General features: G+C 37.3%; 1 long non-coding RNA gene across 1 annotated transcript; it reads left to right on the top strand.

The window, feature by feature from the left end:
* LOC109231718 lies at positions 7,160–8,427 on the top strand. The gene is made up of 2 exons (XR_002068824.1): positions 7,160–7,906; positions 8,007–8,427. It is a non-coding gene; the product is annotated as an uncharacterized LOC109231718 (long non-coding RNA).

The following is a 10,700-nucleotide window of genomic DNA, read 5'->3' as shown; positions in this document are numbered from 1 at the left end:
CCACTTTAGTATTTTTGTTATGGGCGGTAAGAAATATTGGAGAGATGTCTATTCAGCAAATAGTACTGTAATATGGACATTCATGTGATGGTGAAGTGGAAAGTTGGCAAGACACATATACTGAGATTGATTGATGTTGCAAGTTAGGAATATAGTGAAAGATAGAAACTCGTGGATAACGAATGCTATAGCTTAAGCATGCATCTTTTGGCATGAATATAGTGACTCTCCATTTGCGGCGGATACAGGATTCTCGCTAAGGAGTTCAAAAAGCTATTTACAACCGGTAGGAAATGAATCAACAACCTTACAAAAGTTTTGGAACTCCCTTAGCGATTGACTTATGCTTGTGGGTTATATCAAGGGGATTCAAATTATAATATATACAGGTACAAAATAAATTTTGCCTTATGTAGTTTTACGACAAAAGAAATTCGGGTGAACTCCCCCCCCCCCCCCCCACCCCCAAAATCTCCCTCTGCTCTGCATATGGTAGTGCCTAGTAGAGATAGTAAATAACCAAGTATCATTTGAAAGCTAACAACAATAAAGAAAAATATACAAAAAAAATAATAATTTAATAATTTTTAAAAAAACAAACAATCTCTATTATAAAAGAGCGTATATAAATATATAAACAATAAATTTTTTCCCTAAACAAGATTTTTCAAGCTTTAAAGGACTATATTATGAATACTATAAAGTAAGAAGAAATCACTACTAGAAAACTGCCTAATTTCATCCATTAAAACCGACTGACATTGGTCGGAATTTGAGGAAAAGCGACCGATTTCCGACCGCTTTTAGTTAGTCGGAAAAATAATGGTCGCTAAAGTGTTGCGACTGAAATCGGTCGCAATTTTCCGACCGAAATCGATCGCTATTTTTCGATCGAAGTCGGTCGGTTATTTCAATGCGTTGACTGACAACAAAGATAAATATACCGACTGAAATCAGTGGGTATCAATTAATTTTTTATTTATTTTTTCAAATAGCGACCGACATCGGTCGAAATTTTAAATATATAATAATTTTATAATTTTTTGTAAATTATAATAAACCGACCGATTCGGTCGGTGTACTAAAAAACAAATAAATTTAAAAATACATTTCTAACCGACTTCGTCCGGAAATTTCAAGATTCTGCAGATTTCATTTGAAATTTCCGACCGAACTTGGTCGGAAATTTTGAATTTCTGGGGAAAAAATATGAGATTTCCGACTGACTTCGATCGGTTTTCTGTGTAAAAATCGGGCAGAATGTGCCTGCTTTTAAGCTACACCACCTGCCAATTACAACCATTATCCATCCTATAATGGCAGCATTACATTGCTGCCATTCAACCATAATTAACCAACAAAAACAACAATTAACCAACAACAACCACAACAACAACAATTAACCAACAACGACGCTAATAACAACCACAACAACAACGCCAATCACAACAACAACTATACAAATGTTCAATAACAAAATAACATCAACAATACAATCATTATTCAAAACTATTCCCAACTAAATATTCACAAGTTCAAGACTTCGTTAGCAATACACACCATTCAATGAGTGTTTTTATCGTATCATCTCCATCTTCACTACTAGAAGCTTCATCGTCGGCATGGTTCGAAGGATCACGACGAGAAGGATTAGCATATGGGGAAGGCTCACGAGATCAGGGAATGGGAAAAGTACCACTAGCAAAAAGATTGGCCAGCTGACCTTGAAGGAGATTAAATTGTTGGTCCCTATTTTCTAGCTGAACTTGAAGGTTACCAAATTGTTCATCTCTCTTTTGTTCTCTAGCGTTTGTCTCTTCAAGCTCTACTATCAGTTTTGCGATCTTCTTTTCCATAGACGAGATAGCCGACTTATCAATTGCCTCGCCTTAGGCGGAAGTCCCTATTCCTTGCAATCTAGCCTTATAGCACCAAAATGATCTCTCTGGAAGGCCGTATGCTATCCCCTTATTAGGACCACCGACAACATCCAACCATATCCTCTGCGCTTCTTCATCTGAAAAGGGTGGTCGCTCGCCTTCCTAATTCGGTGGCAAGCTCCGAGTGTACTCTTCCACATTAATCTTGTAACGGCCCATTATTTAGAAGATATAAAATTATTAACTATATAATATTATAAACATTAATTTCAAGTTATAGTAGTTATAAAACTTACATATGCAGTCTCCACCCGGTCCTCGACCCATCTAGTTGGATCTGTCGGTGCCTTCTTCTTTCGGATGTGAGTCTCCATGAAGAACTCATCATGAGTCATCTTCCTCCCATATTTTTTTCCTACTAATATAATAAAATATGTTAACTAAATTAAAATATATAAATATAGTTCGATAAAAATAGATGTAAATATTTTAAGGAATTACCAGTAGTCTCCTCGTAGTCCCCATGCTCTTTGCACCCACACAGTGTAAGGAGCCACCCTCTCAGATGCTCGAACCTTCTTTCCCTGTTCACTCTTCTTCTCGAATTTCTCGGTGGTCCACTGCCTTAGCAGATTCCCCCTTTAATGTGGTAGAAACCATGAAGGCTTCTTGCTCTTCTTTTGAGCAGAGCAGAAGGTATCAGATGGAGTGTGTAACGTTAGATGAAAATATTATTAATATAATGCTTAAATAGATAAGAATTGTATTAAAACCTTAAATTGGTTGAAAATTTGCTGGACGAGCTCCGGTGGAAAGTCACTCCAAGTGGCATAGGGTGCATTATACAACGGGCCAAGAGATTCAGTAATTATCTTTGTAGTCCGATGATTAGGTATGAACCTACAACATAGAAATTACATTAAATAAACAAGAATAGCTATTATAATTCAGCAAAAATAAAGAAGTAATAAATAAATCTTACCCATTGCCCTCAGGCCTGATGATCATCCTATGATAATGATCATACCGCACTTCCTCTGGATCATCTTCCTCCGATGAATTTGAAGCGTGCGTAGAAGGGGAGGCATCTGGCTCAATGCTACTATCCCAAAGGTGAAGTCTAGAAATGCTAGGAGACGAACTCCGTGGAGAGGGAGATGGGGTCGCTGATGAAGATGGCTGCGATCCACACCGCTGCAACGATCTAGACCCCTCTACCATCCAGACCACTGCTGCAATCCGTCTGGCTGAAATCTAGATTGATGCAATCCAGCTGGTGATGAAGAAAATGGAGCACATGACGGGCGTATCACCACATGGCCCTGTGACTGCTGAATGGATAGACCCATGTAACTACATGTAGGATCATATGGAGGAAGCGGGGTATAGCCCTGTGGCGGAGAATGGTAAGAATACTGCTGGGAGGGCGAATGGTAGGTAGTCTGATGAGTAGATGGATGTGGTGGAATAGATGTGTGCCTAGAAGATTGCTGTCGGCCATCATTAGCGGAGGGATGCAAGTGTGGAGTGGAAGGAAGCGAGGGTGTAGCACCATCATCATGATCAATAGGCCTTTATCCTTCCTACACCTACCTTGACCCCTACCGGTCATTAGCATAAATTCAAGAAAATGTTAGAATTGAGAATATAAATCTATATAAGTTAAGAGCGCATGAAAAAACTAACATGCTAGTCGTCTTCGAAGTATCCTTCCTCGTCTTAAAATTCTTCCTCTTCACTTATTTCATTTTCATTAGGTGATTCTTCATCCTCATTTTCTATGATAGTTATTTCCTCCATATCTACTTCTTCTAATATGCGTTGAGGATGCACCAAGTCATTTTCTAATTGATCATCCACCATTTGGTTAACACTTGAGGTATCGTTTTGGTAAGCAACATCTAGCACATTCTCAACTTTCACCCTACCAACAGGCTTAGTTTTGATTACAACCAACCAATCAACCTTATCCCTCCATAATGGATATGGAGCATAATACACTTGCCTAACTTTTTCTGCAATTATATAAAGATCATAGCGATCATACTTCCTCTTTTTTATTAACCTCAATTATGTTGTACTGCGAGTGTACATTTGTACCTCTTCTAGGTCTTGGGTCAAACCACTAGCATCGGAAAAGTATGATCTTCTTATTTGGCCAACCTGAATATGACAATTTTTGAATCTCTTTGATCGCAGAATAATGATCATTTTCCCTATCCTGGTTGCCTTCACCACCTTTGACACACACCCCACTTTTATACTTGGAGCATTCCTCAGTTTGAAAGTTGTAACCATTCACACAATACTTAGACATAGTTGTAACCATAGGTGCAAGTCCCAAATATATGTCTTTCAAAAATTGATTAACACCATTTTTTGGATTATTGGCCTACATATAGTATTAAAAAAATCACAAATAAGCAAGTATATTCACAAGTGACCAAGTATGTATATTCACATATGAGAAAGTATGTAAGATGCACTTACACACTCTTTAAACCATGCCTCAAATGTAGAATATACAGCATCATGGCCAAATTGACTCACGAAGTCACTGCGCGACACATTGAAAATTATTTGTTAGTTGCATCAACCAAATTAAATAATATTCCATGTAAATTAATCTTACGTCAACTCTTACTTAAGAGACGGTTAAACTTTCGAACAATTTAGCAACACATGATTTGAAGTTGATTTGTACTCCATACTACTTAGGCCCCTTTTTGTTCGATCTTTAGAACCTCGGCCTGGTTGATTGAATATGGAAATATGTGGATATAATGGATCAATCTCAATCACGACATTGTGCCGATTGGGCCTATTTCTAGCACATGACACATGATTGTCGTAGTAGTAAGAACAAAAACTGACAGTTTCCTTTGCAAGATGGGCTTCGCATATGGATCCTTCAATCTTATTCCTCTGTTTAACAAATCATTTACACCTACCGATAGTCCTGCACATTGTCATATTAGACGATAACGTTAAAGAAAATTACAAGAATAAATCAAGGTTTGATCATTACTTCTCGAATGGATACATCCACCTGCTTTGAACTGGCCCTCCAAGTCGCGCCTCGTGTACAAGATGAATTGGAAGGTGTTCCATCACATCAAAGAAACCACATGGAAAAATCCTTTCCATCTTATTATTGATTACAAGAATGTTCCGATTCATTTGAAATAGGTTTTCTTCTCTTGATGTGGTAGAACATAAGTCCTTGAGGAACAACCTTATCTCTGTGATGGGTTTCCATATATTTTCAGGCAAACCATAAAATGCAATAGGGATTAATGTTTCCATGAAGATATGACAGCCATGACTTTTCATATGAGTCAACCATATCAGCACGTTTTCCCAGGTTCGAAGCATAGCCCTCGGGCTTCATTAGGTTTGTAACCCACTCACAAATCTATCGTCTTTGTTCCAAAGTGAATGTGTAGCTATCCTTGGGCTTGAACACCTTACCATTGTTCGCAGACTGCAAATGTAATTCAGGTCGCCTGCAATATTCCTGTAAGTCCAGTCTAGCCTTCGGGTTATCTTTTGTCTTTTTCTTATCATCCATTACTGTGTTGAACAAATTGTCAAAATAGTTCTTCTCAATATACATGAAATCAAGATTGTATCGGAGAAGATTATCCTTCCAATATGGCAACTCCCAAAATATGCTTTGTTTTGTCCAGTTATGAGTAACACCATATCTAGGAATCTAGAAGGTGGGGCCTCGGTAACTTTAGTGAAGTTCTAAACCCTCTCCCAAATTTCCTCATCGGACAAAATTGGAGGTGGAAATCATGTTCAACTGTATTCTTTTTGAATGCGTTCTTCATCCTTCTGAACTCATGATCAACTGGCAAGAACTGACAATGACAATCAAACCATTTATGCTTTCGGCCATGTCTTAAAGTGAACATTTTACCATTTTCCATGCAGTAAGGACATGCTAACTTTCCAGCAGCCATCCACCCAGACAACATTCCATACATAGGAAAATCATTAATGGTCCACATTAAGTTAGCTCGCAAGTTGAAATTTTTCTTAGTTGATATTCATATGTCTCAACTCCATCATACTACAACTGTTTTAGCTCATCAATCAGAGGTTGCAAATATACATCAATCAAACTCTTTGGATTGTGGGGACCGGGAATAACACAATTTTAAAAAAATATATGGACTAGTCATATACATTTCACGCGGAAGATTATACGGCGTAATAAAGATCGGCAACATGAATATGGTGTTGCAGAAACAGAAAATGGCGTGAAGCCATCAGCACACAGACCCAACTGAACATTCCTCGGTTCACTAGCATAATCCGGATACGTCCTATCAAAATGCTTCCAAGCTTCCCCATCTGAAGGGTGACACATAACACCATGCAAACTTTTACTTTCATAGTGCCATTTTCATATGAGGAGCGGAACTCTCGATGCGTACAACCTCTTTAATCTAAGAATAAGAGGTAAATAATGCATCGATTTCACAGCAACATTCTTCCCGCTGGAAACCTGCTTAAAACGAGGTTTTTCACAAAATTTACAACTTTCTAAATCTACATCACCCTTATAATACAACATGCAACCGTCTTCACAACAATCGATTCTCGTAGATGAGAGTCCTAACTTAGAAACCAATATTTTAGACTTATAGAAATCTTCGGGTATATTGAAAGTTGGGTCAACTAGTTCACTCATAAGGCCAATGAAAGAATCCATTCTCGCTTGAGAAATAATGGTATCTGATTTGATACTTAATAATCTAACTGCAACACACAACTGAGAGTGCATACTCCCTTCCCTTAGTGGACGACTAGCGGCTGTAGACATGTAATTTTTGACCCTACCCAAAATTTTACACATTTTTAGCGTAAATAGTTAGTTTAGGTCTAATATAGCTATTTTAACTAGTTTTGACTCTTTTACTGTATTTTATCACCAAAAAAATGAAAATTACAAAAAAAAAATTAGTTTCATTAATGTTTTGTAGTCATACTATTTTACTAGAGTTTTTATTTTTACATAATCTTGAAAAATACCAAAAACAATTTCATTTTAGGTTTATCTTTAATAGTTTATTTCAATTAATTAGGAGTGATTTTACATTTTTATAGCTGTTTTATACTATTGTACAAGAAGAATTGGATTTGGGTCTATATTTTATGAATTTTAAGTTTTAGCTCAATTTCAATCCAATAATACATAGACCCAACCCAAAACCCAAAAGTCATCTTAGCACATTAACCCAAAAGCCCAAACCTAACAACCCTAGACCTAGACAAAGAAAGGCAGCCGTTTCTGATAAAAAAAGACCCGAGGCTATCATCTCTAACATTCTGAAGCTTCAGCCATTCAACACAACACACACGACCCACCTGAACTTCATTATCTTCAGCACACAATACACAACCCAAAAATCATCAGCAACGATCCCACCCAAAACCCAGCAACCTAAAGCCTCACACCACCCCAACCTCCCTCGAAACCAGCTGGAATCCAGCCGAGGAACCAGTCAAAAAATAGCCTAAATTTGCAGTCGAAATCAGCTCCAAAAACCTTAAACCAGCCATGGACATCACCTGAACTCCAATCCCAAATCAAATCCGGTTGGATCCAATATTTCTGGTAACTTGTATATTTTTCGGCAATTTTCAGTCCAAGACTCGCCTTCACTCACTGCCAAAGAGGGTCGAAACAAACTTCTGGATTCAAAACTTGAATTCTGGATTTGGAAACAAAAACCCTTCAAAAACAGAAAACAAATATAGAAATAAATGAGGATTTCCATATTTCATGGGGATTTCATTAATTAATATGGTTTTCCAGTAAAGTTCAGTCCGTCGATTCCAATTGAGGTTCCGGTCGCCGTTCTTGTTGGAGCTCGGATTTCTGCAACTGTTTTCTTCTCAAGTGTGTCGCCGAATCTTCTTCTGCTTGTAATCGTTTCCAAATAGATTTAATCGAAAGAAATTTCAAACATTCTGATGGTAAATCGGTTCTCAAGGTCACTGATGATAACGAGGTAAATATTCCTTTTTTTAAGCTACGATTTTGCTATTTTTGTTCAAGCTTGTGCATACAATGGATGCTGAATTGATTCTCAATTATTTCTACTACTGCAGTTTCTATCTTTGCATTGCAATCTAGTGCTAATATTTGGGTCCTTTTGTTGTCGTTCTCTCTTGAATCCTATTGGGGTGTGTGTAAAAGCTACAGTCTGCACGAGATTTGCTGTATAATGACGTTCGTGTTTTTATAAAGAAGGATAAATTAGCTTGTCTTAAGCTTTGATGATCGAAATCAACTTGTTTCATGTTTTTGGCATTTGATACACGACCAATATGGAGCTTCATTTGTTCTGAATGTTGGTAGTATTGGCCATTTTATGTTGAATAGTCTGTTTGTTATTAGGGGTTCAATGCCATTGAGATTCTGTTTGTGTGATAGCTCCTCTTTGTAATTGATAGCAAATTGAGTGTGAATAGCCCGATGACATGGGGATAATTTTCTTATAAATCAGATTTGGCCTCTGCTTTTATATTGTGGATTGGACTTAATGGCCATTTTGTTTGGTTCTAATTTAGTAATTCGATTGTTAGGAGCATACTTAGGCCGTTAAAAACCACGAATATTCGTAGTTTGCTTTAGGCGCGTTTTGAATTTATTACCGTGATTATGTACATGTTTGTGTGACATAATTATGGTTTCTAAATGAATATTCGTAGCTTGTATAGGCACGTTTAATATACCATCGTGGTTGTGTACACGTTCGCGTGACATAATTACGATCTTAAAAACAAAATTGTAGTATGCGTTCGCGCAACTTCGACTAAAGTTTCTTAATAATAATAAAGTGTTATTAATTGTGGACACGTACGCGTGACATGATTTTTGACGCACCAAACAAAATGAGTACACGGTCGCGTGACTCGTTATAAGATAATTTCCTAATTAAAAGAGATAAATGCACATAGGTTTAAAAAATAAGTAATTAGACAATTTAAGTAAGCCAAGTATGATTAAAGCGATCGTGCTAAAACCACGGAACTCGGAAATGCCTAACACCTTCTCCCGGGTTAACAGAATTCCTTACCCGGATTTCTGTGTTTCGCAGACTGTAAAACAGAGTCAAACTTCCTCGATTCGGGATTTTAAACCGGTGACTTGAGACACCATAATTATCCCAAGTGGCGACTCTGAATTTGAATAAATAATCCCGTTTCGATTATTGTCACTTTAATTGGAAAAACTCCCCTATACCCTTTCGGGTAGAAAAATGAGGTGTGACAGCTCTGGCGTCTCTGCTGGGGATGCGAACCCAGAATCTCTGGTTCAGGGTTCAAGAATTCGAGCTTTTTAATATAATTTTTACTTGGCTTTATTTATTGTTAATATTACTGTATTTTGTGAACCTAATGTGCTAATTGTTGTTTATTTACCATTTCGATATTATTTGAGTTATATTAAAATGCCTTCTTACGCCACCCTTCTGAGTCTTCTAAATATGGTGCACACGTACGCGTGGCCCACTTTCTGTTAGAAGTCATACCAATTAGAACGGGGCTTGGGTCAATAACAAGGCCGGGTAGACTTTCGTGCTCCCGGTAAGTTGCCCCCACCTCGGCTCGAGCTGTCCGCTCGGGTGAGCCAGGTCTAGAACACAACCCCAGGTTTAAACTTAGAATAACTTAACCTAATGCCGGATCCCTAGTAGGAACGTTGGTTTGCATCACGTGCATTTCACTTAGCGGACTCAACACAGGGGTTGGGTCCGTCTAGGACAGGTGTACCCAAAAATAAAAGACCATCCTGATGCATCCTATGTGCTACATGTTGCATTTCTTCAAGGGTAAGGGTCATTTGGCGGACCAATGATGGTTGAGGGTAAATGAGAAAGAAAAGAGGGTGAAGTGTGAAAATAAAGCAAGTAGGGCCCAGTTATGTTTTTCTTTCACATTTTTTTTATGAAACAGACAAAAAAAAAGACAAAAAAATTGAAAAATCCAAAAAGATTTTGCACTTTCCCATTATTTTTCAAAAAAAAAGACAAAAAATATATTTTCTCTAAATTAGTTTTTTTTTTAATTCTCGACCGTATCCAATCTGCCCGAACTACGCATACCTGATTCTCGTCTTTCGTGGCGGGATACGTAGGCAACCCACATAGGCCCGGTCTTCCTAGTGAGTCTTAGGTTCTTGGCTTAGCGGGGTCTTAGCCAAATCTTGCACTTCTAGCCACCTTTTGGCCACATAAGCCATTTTTCAAAAATAGCCTCAATCATATCTTGCATGTGTCCGATAGAAAGTTTTATTGTCTCACATAGTGTTTTAAGTCTTTAACTTTATGTGGTCTTAATTTTCTCATACAGGTGTGGATCTACTTACCGGAGTTTGAGCATGTCAGATGCCCCAGGACCATCCAGTCAGGATCGCTCATTCAGGAGTTGCTTAAGGAGATTATTTTTTTTTTAAGTTTTGAGTCTGTTTTTCTTTTTGTGTCGTCTTTCACCTTCTAGTTTTGTACAGTAATTAGAGTCTTTCATAGATTGTAATTCCTATTCTGTATTTGAAAAAATGTGTTATAAATCAAAAATTCAAAAAATAAAAAGAGATTTCGCGTTTTTATATTTCCGTTAGAAGTTTTCTTAAGAATACTAATTCTAGAAATTAAAAAAAAAAAATCTTTTGAGGTGGTTTTCCTTTAGGAAATTAATATCTAGAACTCAAAAAATCAATTGCTTTTATATTTCCTTTAGTATATTAAGACTAAAAATTCAAACAATAAAAAGAATTTTCTTTTGATACCTCTTTAGAAG

The sequence above is a fragment of the Nicotiana attenuata genome, chromosome 1, assembly GCF_001879085.1.
Source record: "Nicotiana attenuata strain UT chromosome 1, NIATTr2, whole genome shotgun sequence".
Classification (NCBI taxonomy): domain Eukaryota; kingdom Viridiplantae; phylum Streptophyta; class Magnoliopsida; order Solanales; family Solanaceae; genus Nicotiana; species Nicotiana attenuata.
Note: the sequence above shows the minus strand (reverse complement) of the source record. Positions and strands in the feature narration are given on the sequence as shown.